At 48.8% G+C, this 18003-nt stretch overlaps 1 protein-coding gene across 3 annotated transcripts in view; it reads right to left on the reverse strand.

Annotated features, from left to right (window-relative positions):
• Nucleotides 1–18003, reverse strand: part of cdc42se2 (CDC42 small effector 2) — a 276240-nt gene that overhangs the window by 244326 nt on the left and 13911 nt on the right. The window contains exon 2 of one of the 3 annotated variants that reach the window (XM_072516840.1): nucleotides 3323–3405. The exons of the other annotated variants lie outside the window; for them this stretch is intronic. The gene's annotated coding sequence lies outside the window, so the exon portion shown is untranslated. The remainder of the gene's footprint in view (nucleotides 1–3322; nucleotides 3406–18003) is intronic. 3 annotated transcript variants of the gene reach the window in all.

Below are 18003 nucleotides of genomic sequence, written 5' to 3' on the forward strand. Positions count from 1 at the left end.
AGTGCGATAGTGGTGAGATTTCACCGCTTCACGGACAGAGAGGCTGTCTTGAGCTGGGCCAAGAAGGTACGGAGTAGCAGGTGGGAGAATGCGGTGATACGAGTGTATCAGGACTGGAGCGCGGAGGTGGCGAGAAGGAGGGCGAGCTTCAATCGGGCCAAGGCAGTGCTTCACAGGAAGAAAATAAAATTTGGGATGCTGCAGCCGACGCGATTGTGGGTCACGCACCAGGGCAAGCACTACTACTTCGAAACGGCGGATGAGGCATGGACCTTCATCCAAGAGGAGAAACTGGACTAGAACTGAGAGATTGATGTTGGGGGGGGGGGGGGGCGAGACAACGAGGTTGTTGTACAGAAGTGGAAATTGGGGAATGGGAGGTTTATAGTATTGAAACGATAGATGGGAATTTTTCTCCTCTTGATGGGGGGACACGGAGAAATGAGAAATGAGGTGGAAAAAGGGACTGAGAGGGGGGATGGGGAATGAGGGAGCTGCACCATAGGGGGCGGGGCCGATAGGAAAGCACGTTTTTTTCCCCGCGCTATGGAGATGATGGCGGGAAGACAGGCGCAGGAAGGATGAGAGTTCCACGCACAGGGGGGTCAAGAACGGGGGAAGCCGGGGTCAGTTAGTTAGCTGATTTTCGGAAGCATCATGGGGGGAGTAACCATGCTAGATGGGATCTAGCGGGGGGGGGGGGGGGGGGGGTTCCCGAGGGTGGAGGAGCAGGAGGTGGCAGGTCTGGGGGCGCCAATTGAGGTGGATGAGGTGACTAAAGGGCTGGGGAATATGAAGGCTGGGAAGGCCCCGGGACCAGGCGGGTCCCCGGTGGAATTTTACAGGAAATATGTGGACTTGTTGGCCCCGCTGCTGGCGAGAACCTTTAACGAGGCCAGAGAAGGGGGGACTCTACCCCCGACAATGTCGGAGGCGACGATATCACTAATCCTGAAGCGGGATAAAGATCCGCTGCAATGCGGGTCATATAGGCCTATCTCACTCCTAAATGTAGATGCCAAGCTGCTGGTAAAAGTGCTGGCGACGAGGATTGAGAATTGTGTCCCGGGGGTGGTGCATGAAGACCAGACAGGGTTTGTAAAGGGAGACAACTGAATGTCAACGTTCGACGGCTGTTGGGGGTGATAATGATGCCCCCAGCGGAGGGGGAGGCAGAGATCGTGGTGGCGATGGATGTGGAGAAGGCATTCGATAGGGTAGAGTGGGAGTATTTATGGGAGGTTTGGGTTCGGGGAGGGATTTGTCAGTTGGGTCAGACTCCTATATGGGGCCCCAGTGACAAGTGTAGTCACAAACCGGCAAAGATCGGAGTATTTTCGGCTACAGAGGGGAACAAGGCAGGGATGTCCCCTGTCCCCATTACTGTTCGCGTTGGCAATTGCACCACTGGCCATAGCGCTGAGAGACTCTAAGAAATGGAGGGGGGTGGTTAGAGGGGGAGAGGAACACCGAGTGTCACTCTACGCAGATGACCTACTGCTATATATGGCGGATCCTGTAGAGGGGCAAATATTGAGGGAGTTTGGAGATTTTTCGGGATACAGGCTAAATATGGGGAAGAGTGAGCTTTTTGTAATACACCCTGGGGACCAGGGAAGAGGAATAGACGCCCTGCCGTTAAGGAGAGTGGAAAGGAGCTTCCGATATTTGGGGATCCAGTTAGCTAGGAGCTGGGGAACTCTACACAAACTTAATCTGACGCGGCTGGTGGAGCAGATGGAGGAGGATTGCAAGAGGTGGGATATGCTGCCGCTCTCACTGGCGGGCAGAATGCAGGCGGTAAAAATGATGGTTCTCCCAAGGTTTCTTTTCGTATTTCAATGTCTCCCCATTTTGACCACGAAGGCCTTTTTCAAGAAAATAGACAGGAGCGTTATGAGCTTTGTGTGGGCAGGGAAGACCCCGAGGGTAAGGAGGGGGTTCCTGCAGCGTAGCAGGGACAGAGGGGGACTGGCGTTACCGAACCTGGACGACTACTACTGGGCCACCAATGTGGCGATGGTTTGTAAGTGGATGAGGGAGGGAGAGGGGGTGGCGTGGAAGAGGCTGGAGATGGCGTCCTGTAAGGGAACGAGCCTAAAGGCGCTGGTGACTGCGCCGCTGCCGCTCTCCCCGAAAAGGTATACCACAAACCCAGTGGTGGTGGCAACCTTAAGGATCTGGGGGCAGTGGAGGCGACACAGGGGGGTGACGGGTGCCTCGGTGTGGTCCCCGATCAGGAACAACCATAGGTTTGTCCCAGGAAGGATGGACGGAGGGTTCCAGAGCTGGCAACGGGCAGGAATTAGACGACTGAGAGATTTGTTTATAGACGGGACGTTTGCGAGCCTGGGAGGAAAAATACGAGTTGCCCCCGGGGAACAATTTTAGATACAAACAAGTGAGGGCGTTTACGAGGCAACAGGTGAGGGAATTTCCGCTGCTCCCGACACAGGGGATCCAAGATAGTGATTTCCGGGGTATGGGTCGGGGAGGGCAAAGTGTCCGAAATATATCAGGAGATGAGAGACGAGGGGGAGGCGCTGGTAGAGGAGCTGAAGGGAAAATGGGAAGAAGAGCTGGGAGAGGAGATTGAGGAGGGTCGATGGGCTGATGCCCTAAGTAGGGTAAACTCCTCGTCTTCGTGTGCCAGGCTTAGCCTGATACAATTTAAGGTCCTACACAGAGCACATATGACGGGAACAAGACTGAGCAGGTTCTTCGGAGTGGAGGACAGGTGTGGGAGGCGCTTGGGAAGCCCGGCGAACAACGCACACATGTTCTGGTCATGTCCGGCACTGGATGAGTACTGGAGGGGAGTGGCAAAGGTGATCGCAAAGGTGGCGAAGGTCCGGGTCAAGCCAGGCTGGGGGTTAGCTATATTTGGGGTAGCGGAAGAGCCGGGAGTGCAGGAGGCGAAAAGGCCGATATTCTGGCCTTTGCGTCCCTAATAGCCCGGCGAAGGATCTTACTCATGTGGAAGGAAGCGAAATCCCCCGGCGTGGAGGCCTGGATAAACGATATGGCAGGGTTCATAAAACTAGAACGAATGAAATTTGCGCTGAGAGGATCGGCTCAGGGGTTCTCCAGGCGGTGGCAACCGTTCCTTGACTATCTCGCGGAACGTTAAGGGAAAATAGATCGTCAGCAGCAGCCCGGGGGGGGTATTTTTTTTTGGTTACTTTGTTAGTTCACTATTTTATTTAAATAATGTTATTTATCAGTTATTGTACTATTTTTATGTTGATTTGTAAAGTGGAAAAATTCTGTTTGAAAACTTTTATAAAATATATATTTTTTAAAAAATCAAGGTAAAACTGACCGGCTTCTTGCTGTTGGAATTTTCTGCAACGTTTTTGAACAAGGAAGTTAAATTTGAAATTCTCCAGTCCTCTGGCACCAACCCTGTATCGAAAGAAGATTGGGAGATGACAACCAGTGCCTCTGCAATACCCACCCTAACTTCCCAAAGCATCCTTGGAAGCATCCCTTCCAAATATAGCCTCTCTAATACCTGTTCTTTATCAGTTTTAAATCTTCCATTATCTTAATCAGCTCTCTTTGTTTTAAACCATGACTTGACACCTTCTCCCTTGGTAAAATAGATGCAAAGTATTAATTCAGTACCTCAGCCATGCCCTCGTCTCTATTCATATAGACAGGCCGTCCCCGGATAGCCTACCCCTTCCTCTTATTACCCTTTTACTGATGAGATGCCTATAGAAGACCTTTACATTTCCTGCCGGCCTCTTCTACTCTCTCTTATTAGTTTCTTCACTCCTCCAAGTCTTCTATATTTAGCTTGGTTCTCACCTGAATTATTAACCAGACATCTACACTATTTTTCTGCTTCATCTTCTCTATCACTTTCATCATCCAGGAAGCTCTGGCTTTGTTTGCCTTGCCTTTCGCCACCTGGGATGTAGTTCTCTGTACTTGAATTATCTCCCCTCAAAAGATATCTCATTGTTCTGTTACAGTTTTGCCTGCCAATCTTGGACTCCAATTTATCTGGGACAGGTCTGTCCTCAGCCCACTGAAATTGGTCCTCCTCCTGTCTCGTACTTTTAATTTAGTTTGCTCCTTGTACTTTTCCATGGCTAACCTTAAATCTTGTGATACTATGATCATTGTTCCCTAAAATTTCCCACAACGATCACTTGCTCCATGTCACCCAGAACAAAATCCAACAATCCTTCCTTTCTTGATGAGCCAGAAACATAGTGATGTAGCAAATTTGCCTGAATCACTCTTCCTCCTCTCTGCCCTTTAAACTATTCCTATCCCAGTCTACATTAGGTTATCACAGTCCATCATTATTGCTACTCTATCGTTTTCACACCTTTCTGTAATTTTCCTGCAAATATGCTCCTCCAAATATTTCCCTGGTTGGTGGCCTATAAAATACACCCATGCATATAATGGTTCCTCAACTGTCTCTTTGCTCTAATTAAATAGATTCAGTTCTTTGAATCCTCCAGGGCATCCCCTCTCTGCAACAATTAACTTTAATTTATAGGAACTTGGCACAGTGGTAATGATATTGGACTAGTAATCCAAACATCCAGGCTAATGCTCTGGAGACACAGGTTCAAATGCCTCAAAGCAGCTGGTGGAATTTAAATTCAATTCATTAATCTGGAATTAAAAACTAGCTAGTAATGGTTGCCGTGAGCCTATTGGATCATCACAAAAACCCATCTGGTTCACTAATGTCCACCAGGGAAGGAAACCCGTCCTCTTATGGTTTGGCTTACTTGTGACTCTAGACCCACACATTGATGTTGACTCTTAATTGCACTCTGAAATAGCCTAGTGAGCCCCTCAGTCATACCAAACTACAACCAATAAGTCAAAATGGAATAAAACCGGGCGGACCACCCAACACCACTTTGGCACCGGAAAAAAAATAATGGCACACCTGACTCGTTGACCCGACAAGTCCTCCATCAATTGGGAGAGCTGACCCACAGACTAATCAAGTAATCTCCTTTTTCCTTTAAATTTAGAGTACCCAATTCATTTTTTTATAATTAAGGGGCAATTTAGCGTGGCCAATCAACCTACCCTGCACATCTTTGGGTTGTGGGAGTGAGGCCCACGTAGACAAGGAGATGATTGTGCAAACTTCACACGGGCAGTGACTCAGGGCCAGGATCGAACCTGGGTCCTCGGCGCCGTGAGGCAGCAGTGCTAACCACTGCACCACCGTGCCACCCCACCAAATCAGACATTACAAATGTCTCAGATATCTCCATCACCAACCCTGGGTATGTCTTGTCCCAACCATTGGACAGATGCAGTAGATGTGGCAGCACAGTGACATACTGTCAGGGGGAAGTCCTCTATATTTATTCCTAACAGCATGAAGGTTATGGAATCAGATCAAACATGGATAAGGAAGCCTTCTGCTGATTACCATGTATTGATCTCCCTTAGTTAATCAACCAGTGCTCCTCCATGTTGAACACCACTTGGAAGAAACACTGAGGATAGCAAGCCAAAGAATGTATTCTGACTGGGGGACTTGAATGCCCACCAGTAGCACCATTACAGACCAAGCTGACAGAGTACTGAGGGGGGCATATCAGCCAGATTGAACGAGCAGCAGGTGGTGAGGGAACCAACGCATGAGGAAAACCTACTTGGCACCACCCTCATCAATCTATCGGTCACAAATTGTCTATGGCAGTATTGGCACGAGAGATCACTACCCCATCATTGTAGAGACAAAGTCCTGTCATCACATTGAGGATACTGACCATCGTGTCACTACTACGTTGGTTCAATGAATAGTGCAGGGTAGCATATCAGGAGAAATACCAGGCATACCTAAAGATGAGGTGCTAACTTGATGAAGCTACAACAAAGGGCTACTTGCATGCCAAACGTGGAAGCAGCAAGTGATAGAGTTAAGCAATCCAACAAACAATGGATCAGATCTAAGCATTGCAGTTCTGCCACATCCAATAATCACTGGAGGAGGAGGCTCCACAAATATCCCTATCCTCAATGATGGGGGAGTTCCAGCACATCAGTGCGAAAGACAAGGCTGAAGCATTTGCAATCCTGTTCAGCTTGAAGTGAATCGTGGATGATCCATCTTGACCTCTTCCGGAGGTCCCCAGCATGATAAATGGCAATCTTAAGCCAATTCGATTCACTTCACGTGATACCGAGAAACAGCTGAATGCACTGAATACTGCAAAGGTTGGGAGCCAACAACTCCATAGTACTAATGAAGACTTGTGCTGCAGAACCAGCCTCTCACCTAGCCAAGCTGTTCCACTACAGCTACAACACTGGCATCGACACCACAAAATCTGGAATATTGCCCAAATATATCTTGTTCGCAAAAAGCAGGATTTAGATTGTCTGGAGACTTGGGCGGAGAGATGGCAGATGGAGTTAAATCCCGACAAATGTGAGGTAATGCATTTTGGAAGGGCTAATGCAGGTAGGGAATATACAGTGAATGGTAGAACCCTCAAGAGTATTGAAAGTCAAAGAGATCTAGGAGTACAGGTCCACAGGTCATTGAAAGGGGCAACACAGGTGGAGAAGGTAGTCAAGAAGGCATACGGCATGCTTGCCTTCATTGGCCGGGGCATTGAGTATAAGAATTGGCAAGTCATGTTGCAGCTGTATAGAACCTTAGTTAGGCCACACTTGGAGTATAGTGTTCAATTCTGGTCGCCACACTACCAGAAGGATGTGGAAGCTTTAGAGAGGGTGCAGAAGAGATTTACCAGAATGTTGCCTGGTATGGAGGGCATGAGCTATGATTGAATAAACTCGGTTTGTTCTCACTGGAACGAAGGAGGTTCAGGGGCGACCTGATAGAGGTATACAAAATTATGAGGGGCATAGACAGAGTGGATAGTCAGAGGCTTTTCCCCAGGGTAGAGGGGTCAATTACAAGGGGGCATAGGTTTAAGGTGAGAGGGGCAAAGTTTAGAGTAGATGTACGAGGCAAGTTTTTTACGCAGAGGGTAGTGGGTGCCTGGAACTCACTACCGGAGGAGGTAGTGGAAGCAGGGACGATAGGGACATTTAAGGGGCATCTTGACAAATATATGAATAGGATGGGAATAGAAGGATACGGACCCAGGAAGTGTAGAAGATTGTAGTTTAGTCGGGCAGTATGGTCGGCACGGGCTTGGAGGGCCGAAGGGCCTGTTCCTGTGCTGTACATTTCTTTGTTCTTTGTTCTTTGTTCTAAATCCAATGCAGGTTTGGGCCGCTGGGTGGCAAGTAACATATGCATATCTCCAACAAGAGAGAATTTAACCATCTCCGAGTTAACAGCATTACCATTGCTGAATCCCTCACCATAAACATCCTGGGGGTAACCATTGACCAGAAACTGAACTGGACCAATCATATAAATATTGTGGCTACAAGAGCAAGTCAGAGGCTGGGAATTCTGCAGTGAGCGCAGCTCCAAAAGCACTCAAAGTCGACACAATCTAGAATAAATTGAGAAGCCCACTTGATTAGCACCTCATTCACCCCCCACCCCCAAATATTCGCTCCTTCAATCACTGATGCACAGTGGCACCATCTACAAGATGTACCTCGTCAAATTACCACGGTTCCTTTGACAACCCCTTCCAAACTGCAACCTGTACCACCTAGAAAGACAAGGGCAGCAGATGAATAACACCACTGCCTGCAAGTTCCCCTCCAAGCCACATACCATCAAGACTCAGAACTACACTGTCATTCCTTCAATGTTCCTGGGTAAAAATCCTGGAATCCTGTGCCTGGAGATGTACCTACATCGTATGGACTGCAGCGATTGAAGAATGTGGCTCCCTGCCACCTTCTCAAGTGTAATTAGAGATCAGCAATAAATACTTTCCAGCAATGCTCACATCTGATGAAAGAACAAAAAAAATGCAGCCACCCCTCTTCCTTTCTTTCCTTCCCTGTCTTTTCTAAAGCCAGGAATATTCAATAACCAGTCGGGTCCTCTTTGACCCAAGTCTCCATTATCTCCATGTCACCATTGCTGCACATGGCTCTTTGCACCTGAAGCTCACCAATGTTATTTATTATGCTTTTTTGTAGCTTTACGTACATCCACTATAGACCTAATTTAGACCTTATTACTCTGACCACCTAACATCTTGGGCACGATTCTCCAGCCACGTTGTGCTCAAGCGAGAGCCGGAGAATACCTGGAGAGGCCTGCAGCGAGCTCCCGACAGGCATCGCGCCTCACGAGATTCTCCGAAGTCCTCCGAGACGGAACGCCGCCCCAAATGACTCACGGAAGTAGGTCTTAAACCTACATACGACCTAGCTGCCCGGGATCCAACGGCCTTCTTCGATTCTCCGGCCACCCCAGGGAGGCTGCAGCCGGGCGGCAATCAGTGCTGGTCCCTACAAATGTGGACCTGGCGGAACGGCACCCGGGGGGTCTCTCAGGTCATCAGAGACCCCTGAGTGGTCAGGGTAAGTGGAGGGTGGCCCGTTGGCTTTCCCCATGAATGTGAGCACCTTGGCACTGCCCAGCAGGCACCTTGGCACTGCCAAGGTGCTTGGATGGCACTGCCATGCTGGCAGGAGTACTGCCTGGGTGCCAGAGTGACAGTGCAAGGGTGGCATTGCCAAGAGCCAGGGTGTGAGAGGGCCATGGCCATGAAATGAGGGTGGAGGGGGGTTTGAAGGGTGGGGGTGCAAGGCGGGGATCGTAGAAGGGAGGGGATGCTGTAATGGGTTTGGGAGGGCCTGAAGAGGGGGCACTCCCCCAATGACCCCATAGCGGGGTGTCCTCACTGGGGGTGTGTGAGGTAGTGTCCATGTGTGTTTGGGGGGGGGGGGGGGGGGTGACATTGCCCATGGGTGGGGGTTGGAGTCCCACAAGCTCATTTAGAGATCGGGGCACCCTTTCAAAATGGCAGCACGATCTCCGAGTTCAGCTCCCCGGTGCTAAAAACAAATTCTAAGTGTGGGCTAAACTCCTAAGGACCAATAAAGGGACTAAATGTCATGGAATAGCGGTGGAGAACTCGCCGGCAGAGCCGGCGGGAAACTCCCTGAAAAAACCGCCACAAATTAACTGAGAGATGTTTGGGGAGAATCTCGCCCCTTGTTTCTTATTGCATGCCGTATCATTTTTCTAATGCTGCATTCTGGTGTTCTCGCCCCTGCTGACTTAGTTTGAACCCTCCCAAAACAGCACTAGCAAACAGCCCTCCAAAGACATTGGCCCTAGCTGTTTACACGCAACCTATCCAGCCTTTATCGGCTTTGCACTCCCCAGAACAGGTTCCAAGGACAGCACCGTGGTGCAGTCGTTAGCACTGCTGCCTCACAGCGCCGAGGTCCCAGGTTCGATCCCAGCTCTGGGTCACTGACCGTGTGGAGTTTGCACATTCTCCCCGTGTTTGCGTGGGTTTCGCCCCCACAACCCAAAAATGTGCAGGGCAGGTGGATTGGCGATGCTAAATTGCCCCTTAATTGGGAAAAAATAATTGGGTACTCTAAATTTATATTTAAAAGAAAGAACAGGTTCCAATGTTTCAGGAAACTGAAGCCCTCACTCCTACACTCTCATCCCACCCAGGCGTTCATCTGCCCTATGCTCCTATTTCTATATTCACCAGTGAATGCCACTAGGGGTAATCCGGAGATTACTGTCCCTGGTTTCTTTGCTCATCTGTTTTCTAGCCCCCTAAACTCTACCTATTGGGTCGCATCCTTCTTTCCCTGTGTCATTGGTATCAATATGAATCACTTCCTCTGGCTGTTCACCCTCACCCTTTAGAGGGTTCTGCAGCCATTCAGTAACATCCTTGATCCTAACATCAGGGAGGCAAGGTACCATCCTGGATTCATGTCTGTGGCCATGTTCACCCAACTATGGAATCCCCTATCACAATTGGTTTCCCAATTTTCTCCCTGTTCCCCTGTAGAACTGTGCTGTGTACTTGGCCCTGGCTGCATTCCCCAGAGGAACCGTCATACTCACCAGTTTTCAGAACTAAATACTCATTGGAGAACAGCATGCACTTGGAGGTCTCCTGCACTGCCTGCCTGGTCATCCAACAAAGTTACCAGCTGACCACAAACATGCAAAGCCCCTCCCCCTGCCAGCAACAGGAATCCGTACAAACAGTGGCCATCGCAGTTATCAACTTTAAAATCTCAATCGAAAAAGCGATCTTGATAGGAACCAGGACAAAATGGCGACATGTGTACAGCAAAACAGCCCATAACATGGGGGAAATGTAAAATGTTTGAGAAAGTGGTAGAGAGAGACAAAGTGGTCGAAAGGGAGATTTTGTGAGGGCCACGAAGAATCCAGCACGAGTTTTAAGGATACAAAGAAATAACATTTATTTACAAGAACGTATATATACAACAGCAGCAGCAACTTCGCTTGCTGCTCACTCCTTCCTGGCTGGTTCCAAACTGGCCAGCTTTATTTATGCAGGGAGTCTGCTAATGATTTCTCCGTCTCCCTCATTGGGGAAGCTCCCACTCCCACAGGATTGTCACTAGTCCCCAGCCAATGGTAAGCAGGCAGGTTATAACATCCCTCCCCCTCCCCCAAAGTCCAAGGAATCCACCGAAGACCCTGGCGAAGGAGGGCGTCAAGACTCGTTTTGCCGCAGGCCGGACACCATTTGCACGAGGCGCTAGATCGGGCGGCGTGTAATGAGATGGAGTCCGGCGCTTCCGTGATGAACGGCGTAACGGTTGTACATCCACGGCCCGTGGGCCGAGGATTCCCCCTCTGATGCGTCCTGTGTCTCCATCTCGGAGTCAGAGTCTGTTGCCTCCGTCATCTCGGCGTCTCTATCTCCACGCGGCTCTGTAACGACCTGCGCAGGCTTTGAGTGAGGCACCAGAGGAAGATTGTGAGGACTACTTTCCATTATATCTGGTCTCTGTGGATGTAGAACTGAGCTCCGGGGGCGGGGAATCTTTGGAAGGGATAGTCTTCTGGACCGAACGTGGTCTACATGTTTGCGCTGGAGACGACCCTGGGCTTGCACCTGGTAGGAGATAGGGCCCGTATGGTGAAAGATTACGCCAGGGACCCACTAGGCACCGCCAGCAAAATTCCGAACGAACACTGGATCACCGGGCACAAACTGCCGAATCGGCCGATGCCGAGAAAAACCATGTCCCTGCCGTTCTTGTGTGCGGCGTACTTTTGCGCCAATGTCCGGGAAAACCATGCTAAGGCGGGTGCGACGTCTCCGGCCCATTAAGAGTTCTGCGGGAGCTACCCCAGTCACCGCATGGGGGGGTGGTCCTATATGAAAACAAAAAACGAGCCAGTCTCGTGGCTTTTTTACGCCTCGTTTGAATGTCTGCACTGCGCGCTCCACCAACCCATTTGAAGCCGGGTGGCAAGGGGTAGTGCGGATATGGCGTATGCCGTTCATCTTCATGAACCTCGCAAACTCCTCACTTGTGAATGGAGTGCCGTTATCCGTGACCAGCATCTCGGGGAGGCCATGTGTACTGAAAGACAAACGCATCTTCTCAATTATTGCGCAGGACGTTGTGCCTAGCATCTTATGCACCTCTAGCCATTTAGACTGGGCATCAACTAATAGAAGGTACATGGATCCTTGAAAAGGGCCGGCGAAATCCGCATGCAAGCACATCCAAGGCCGCCCTGGCCATTCCCAGTGATGTAGGGGCGCGGCCGACGCAAGCTTCTGATGCTCCTGGCAAATGGAGCAGTTTTGTGCCACCTTCTCAATGTCGGTGTCGAGGCCTGGCCACCAGACATAACTCGGGGCCAACATTTTCATTTTGGTCACACCTGGATGCCCATTGTGCAAGTCTCTTAGTATCAGCTCCTGTCCTTTTTCCGGGACAATCACACGCGTCCCCCACAAGAGGATGCCGTCATCCACGCTGAATTCTGACAGCTTGGAGGAAAATGCCCGCAACTCGCCTGGGAGCTGTCTATGCTGCCCACCATACAGGACTATGTGCCGAACCTTTGACAGGACTGGCTCCGTCTGGGTCCACTCACGGATCTGTGATGCCGTGACAGGCAAGGTGTCCATAAAATTTAGGGTTGCAACCACCTCACCGGTCGTGCGGGTCGACATGGGGCCGGTCGATAAAGGCAATCGGCTCAGTGCATCGGCATTTGCTATCTGCGTACCTGGTTTGTGCTCCTGAGAATACCCGTACGCAGCAAGCAACAAAGCCCAGCGCTGGATCAGTGCGGAAGCAATGGGCGGTATTGGCTTATCTCCTCTGAAAAGTCCCAGCAGGGGCTTATGATCAGTCACGATAGTGAAGTGGCGGCCATACACATACTGGTGGAAACATTTCACCGCAAAAACCACTGCCAGGCCCTCCTACTCGAGTGCGCGTACTTTTTTTCCGCTGCAATCAATGTGCGGGTGGTGAAAGCTATCGGCCACTCGGCCCCGTTCTCCATCTTGTGGGACAGGACGGCCCCAACACCATACGGGGATGCATCACATGTGACGAGCAACGGCTTTCCAGGATCATAGTGGGTTAGTAACCCAGACGACGACAATTGTTGCTTTACCCGCCGGAAAGCGGTTTCCTGCGGCTGACCCCAAACCCAGGTGTGATTTTTCTTTAGCAGAAGGTGCAAAGGGGCCAGCGTAGTTGCCAGATTGGGGAGGAACTTCCCGTAATAGTTTACGAGGCCGAGAAACGAACGAAGATGCGAAGTGTCAGTCGGGGAGGGGGCCTGTTGAATCGCGCGCACCTTCTCTGTGATGGAATGCAAACCTTCGCGGTCCACCTGATAACCCAGGTAGACTACACAATTCGCCTGAAAGACGCACTTTGTGCGACGTAAACGGACTCCAGCCTCCGAAAAGCATCTCAGGACAGCCTCCAGATATTCCAAATGTTCCTGCTCCAACATCCCTGTGATCAAAACGTCATCTAAGTAGACACACGGTAAACCTCTCAAAATGCCCTCCATAATGCATTGAAAAATAGCGCAGGCAGAGGATACTCCAAAGGGCAAACGTGTATATTCATACAGGCCCCGTTGTGCCTTAATCGTTACATATGGACGGGAGCCAGGCTCCAGCTCCAACTGTAGGTAGCCGTGACTCATATCTAATTTTGTGAACGAGAGTCCGCCCACAAGCTTCGCGTAGAGATCCTCTATGCGATGCATTGGATATCGGTCGAGTCGGGAAGCCATATTCACTGTAAGTTTATAGTCGCCGCACATGCGAACTGTGGCATCTAGCTTCATTATAGGTACAATTGGTGCTGCCCAGTCAGTGAAACGGATGGGCCTGATAATACCCAAAGTCTCCAAATGGGTGAGCTCCCCTTCTATCTTCTCGAGCAAGGCATAAGGCACCGGGCGCGCCCGGAAATAGCATGGCGTGGCTCTTGTTTCGACTTGGATACGGGCTACGGCCCCTTTTATTTTCCCTAAGCCAGGCTGGAATACATCAGGGTATCGTCCTACCACCTCAGTCAACCCTTCAGAAACTGTTTGGAGGATGTGCTGCCATTGCAACCGCAAATGGCGCAACCAGTCCCGACTCAACAGGCTGGGTCAATGGCCGCGCACCACGATAAGTGGGAAACGCCCCTCCTGGCGTCCATAAACAACAGGGGTCATTGTAGTTCCTGCAATGTCCAGTGGTTCCCCCGTGTAGGTGGCCAACCTGGCCTGTGTGTCGTTTAATGTAAGGGTCTGTATACCCTGCTTGATGCGGTCAAATGTCCTCTGGGCGATCACGGAGACCGCTGCGCCAGTGTCCAACTCCATCTCAAGCAGGTGACCATTGACCCGTACTGTCACCTTAATGGGGGCCACACGGGGAGCTGCCACACAATGCAGCTGCAGGCAGTCGTCCTCCGTCTCCACATCCTCAGGAGTAGTTGCCGCAGGTTCATCCACATGGAAGGTACGGCCCCTGGGCTGGTCCCAGTTTCGGTCGGAACGACGGCGCCCCCAGGACCGGCGTCCGCGACGGGGTTGGCACCTACAAGTCTGACACGGACATGGCTCCTCATCCATTGGTTCTGAAGAAGGCTCCCTTCGGGGAGGAATGTCCGACGGCCACAGGCGTCGATCCGGACGTCGCCTCGCCGAAGGTACCGCAGGAGTGCGGGGGGGGTGCATTTTCAGACGGAAGGGGTTGCGCCCCAAGGCATGCACCTCCATTCCCTATAGCTCCTGCACTCCTCGTTCTGCACTCTCTCGGGACAATACTATTTGAATGGCCTGTTGAAAAGTCAATGTTGGCTCAGCTAACAACTTTCTCTGGGTGGTCGCATTGTTAATACCGCAAACCAAACGGTCACGTAACATTTCTGACAAGGTCCCACCATAGTCACAGTATTCCGCAATCCTGGATAGAAAGTCGGCAAGGGATTCTCCTGGGCTCCTCTCAGTGGTATTAAACCGGTAACGTTGGACTATCGTGGACAGGGTTGGGTTAAAATGTTGCCCCACTAAGTTCATCAAACGTTTTGGAGTCCGGCGCAGCTGGGTACGTAAGGCTCCTAATCATCCCAAATGTACGCGGGCCGCAGGCGGTGAGCAATATGACCACCTGGCGCTCGTTTTCAGTGATGTTGTTTGCCCCGAAATAGTAATGCATCCGTTGTGCGTACTGGTTCCAGCTTTCCAGCGTAGCATCAAAAACATCCAAACGTCCATACAGAGGCATGGTAATAGAAAACAACTTCCAACCTGTATCCAACAAAAATACAGGGAGGTGGCTTCAGCAGTGTAGACAGCTATTCACTTTAACCCTCGTCGCCAGTTTTGTGAGGGCCACGAAGAATCTAGCACGAGTTTTAAGGATACAAAGAAATAACATTTATTTACAATAACATATATATACAACAGCAGCAGCAACTTCGCTTGCTGCTCACTCCTTCCTGGCTGGTTCCAAACTGGCCAGCTTTATTTATGCAGGAAGTCTGCTAATGATTTCTCCGCCCCCCTCATTGGGGAAGCTCATACCCCCACAGGATTGTGGGATTGTCATTAGTCCCCAGCCAATGGTAAGCAGGCAGGTTATAACAGGAGAAAAGAAAAGTGTTGAGTTAGAGATAGAACAAGTTCTGATCACAGCATGCTGAATCAGCAGCAGAGAGAGGCAGGAGTCCAATACTCAGATGCCTATTAGCAAAACAACGACTGAATAATTAGTACAGGATACAACATGCTGAACTGTTGCTGGTGGTTGTCTAATCTCATTACTCTGAGCAAGGAAAAAAACTGCAGATGCTGAAATCAAAAACAGAAAATTCTGAAAACACTTAAGCAGGCCAGCCAGCATCTGTGGAGAGAACAGGCCAGTTAATGTTTCAGGTGTGGAACCTTTATAAGAATTGGAAGGTACTACAGTTGGGTAATGTTTTAAAAAGAGCAAAGGAGCAGTGAAACACAAAATAGTGCACAAAGAAAAACAAATGGAATGTTTGACTGGAAAACAGGAGTTTGTTAAATGGCAGGATGAATCACTACATATTAAAGAAATATACTGAATGCAAACCAGACCTGTAAAGGTTGAGTATGAGGCATTGGCGAAATATTAATTTTAAGTTGGTCCAGTCATTGAAATTTGAACTTTAGTTAAGAAAAAATAAAATCCGATAAAAAGTGAACTTTGCACCGTTGAGCTATGACAATCAGTATATTAATTTTCCTATTGGTGTTGGGGGCTTGAAAGTAGCAGTGAACAGTAGATAAACAATATTAAACCTAATTAGGTATTTAGTTGAAAGGATTAAAAATCATCATGCGATAAATGCAGAGAACAGGAAACTTTTATTTTGTGTACTTTGTTGGGCAATTCCACTTGGAAATGAAAACCATCGCAAAGCATCTATCTGGCTGCGAGATAGGAGACAAAATTAAAATTGAGCAGTTCTGATATCAGCACTCAGTAAAATGCCTGTAAAGCAGCCAGAAGTTATGCTAAACCTTTATTAAACTATGGTTAGGTCACAACTAAAGTATTGCTTCCAGTTCCTGTCATAACACCTTAGAAAGGACGCAGGGGTCCTTGAGGCGATGCAGGAAAGATTTCAGATTGGGTTCCAAAAATGAGAGATTTTTAATTGTTATTGTCACAAGTAGACTTACATTATGTTACTGTGAAAAGCCCCTAAGTTAATTTGAAGAAGCTGGGACTGCTCTACTTCGAGCAAAGGAGATTGATGGGAGATTTGATAGAGGTGAACAAGACAATGACAGGTTTGGATCAGACAGACAAAGAAAAACAGCTCCCATTATCTGATGGTACAAGGACTAGCGGACACAGATGTTACGATTTTGAGCAAGGCGGATGAGAGGAAGAACCTTTTTACCCAATAAGTGCTAATGACTGGAACTCGCTCCTACCAAGGTGTCGGAAGCAGAGGCAATCGATGATTTTAACAGGAAATTGGATGGGCACTTGAAGTAAGTAAACTTTCGGGTCTAGAGCGGGGGAAATGGGACTGACTGGACTGCTCTACAGAGAGCCAACATGGGTTTGATGGGCCAAGTGGTTTCATGCTGACCCTAGGAACCGGATTTTTGTTACTGAGACAGGTAGCTTAAGCTGGGGAAACTGCCTCCACATCAACAGGAGCCATAGATTTGCAAAGGACAAACAAACTGGTTAAAAACTCCCCTCAAAAATACAAAATGATTGCAAGATTTACTGACTTAAACCCTTCCTCACAGGGTGTACAAAAGCATCAGCCTGAAAGAGATAGGCTAGGCTAGCCCAACAACAACAACAATGTTATTTAATTTTTTTGAATGATCCTTTAACTGTTGTTGGGTTAACATGCCCTCTGTAACAGCACTGTAGGAGTAACCACATCACATGGACTGCACGGCTTTTTAAAACGCAGGTCACCACTACATGCACAAGGCAAATTTGGGATGGGCCTTGCCAGCAACACCTGCATCCATGAATGAAAAACACATTGAGTAACTTTAATCTTTATTGCAGATGAGGAGCTAAAAACGGAGGACTGTGTACCCATTATAGACTCCAGCTAAATGTCCTTTCCATTGGAGTCAAAGGGTGGGATGGGTGGAGAATTGGCAGGCCAATCCAGTATGTTCGTGCTTCACCCCCCCACCCCCACCCGCCTCCGCTGAAAGTCAAAATGACTTCTATTGACATCGGACAAATAATTACACCACAAACCTTAAACCAGGCTTTCCCCTCCCCCAACCACCCCTACGCCTTTCCAGCATTTCTACTTTCATTTCACATTTCAAACATTTTCAATTTTTCTTTTCATCATTACTATCCCAGCTCAACAGTACGAGTTCCCCAGCTTTGCTTACTTATTGTGCCACTGAATTGGCAAATATTGACTGGGTTTGTTTTGCTGTGGCCATGCATCCATCGGGATTATTACATTGATTTTGTTTAAGAAGCTTTCCAGATGTCAAAAATCGATGCCAGTTAATATCGCATCTGTGCCGTTCCCAGAAACAACAGGCTTTGTGTGAAGTAACCTCACCACCTAATCCACAAACAGATGGATCCCCAAAAATAAAACAATACCAAATTCTCCATCCTATGGTCATCATTTTAGGAACATTTATCCATGAACTTTAATGCAGTTTGCAAATGAGCCCTTGAGTTCTTAAACTATTGAATCCATGGATTTTGAAAATAATTTCAAAGTTCCTCGCCATTCAGGTATATAGCAAGCCTGAGTCTTGCTTTGTTGCAGCATTTCCGAAACACATTTTCAATAACACTAACAGAAATGTCAGAGCATGTCATGTCTTCACAACGAATGAGTCAGGTTTTGAGACGAGTGATGTACTTTCTCCAGTTACAGCCTTCCTGTGAACAGTGAAGCTGTGACAAGCTCTGGTGCTACCATCAGCGCAATGTAACATGTGGTTTATAACTTCCTGATCGACACAAACCGCTCTCTAATAGCTTTTCTCCAATATGCACTTCTTTATAAAACACTTCACACATGACTGTCAAAACGTAACTTTGGTAACTGATATTCTGTGGGCAGTAATTCTGTCTGTAA

This window comes from Scyliorhinus torazame, chromosome 9 (assembly GCF_047496885.1).
Source record: "Scyliorhinus torazame isolate Kashiwa2021f chromosome 9, sScyTor2.1, whole genome shotgun sequence".
Taxonomy (NCBI): Eukaryota; Metazoa; Chordata; class Chondrichthyes; order Carcharhiniformes; family Scyliorhinidae; genus Scyliorhinus; species Scyliorhinus torazame.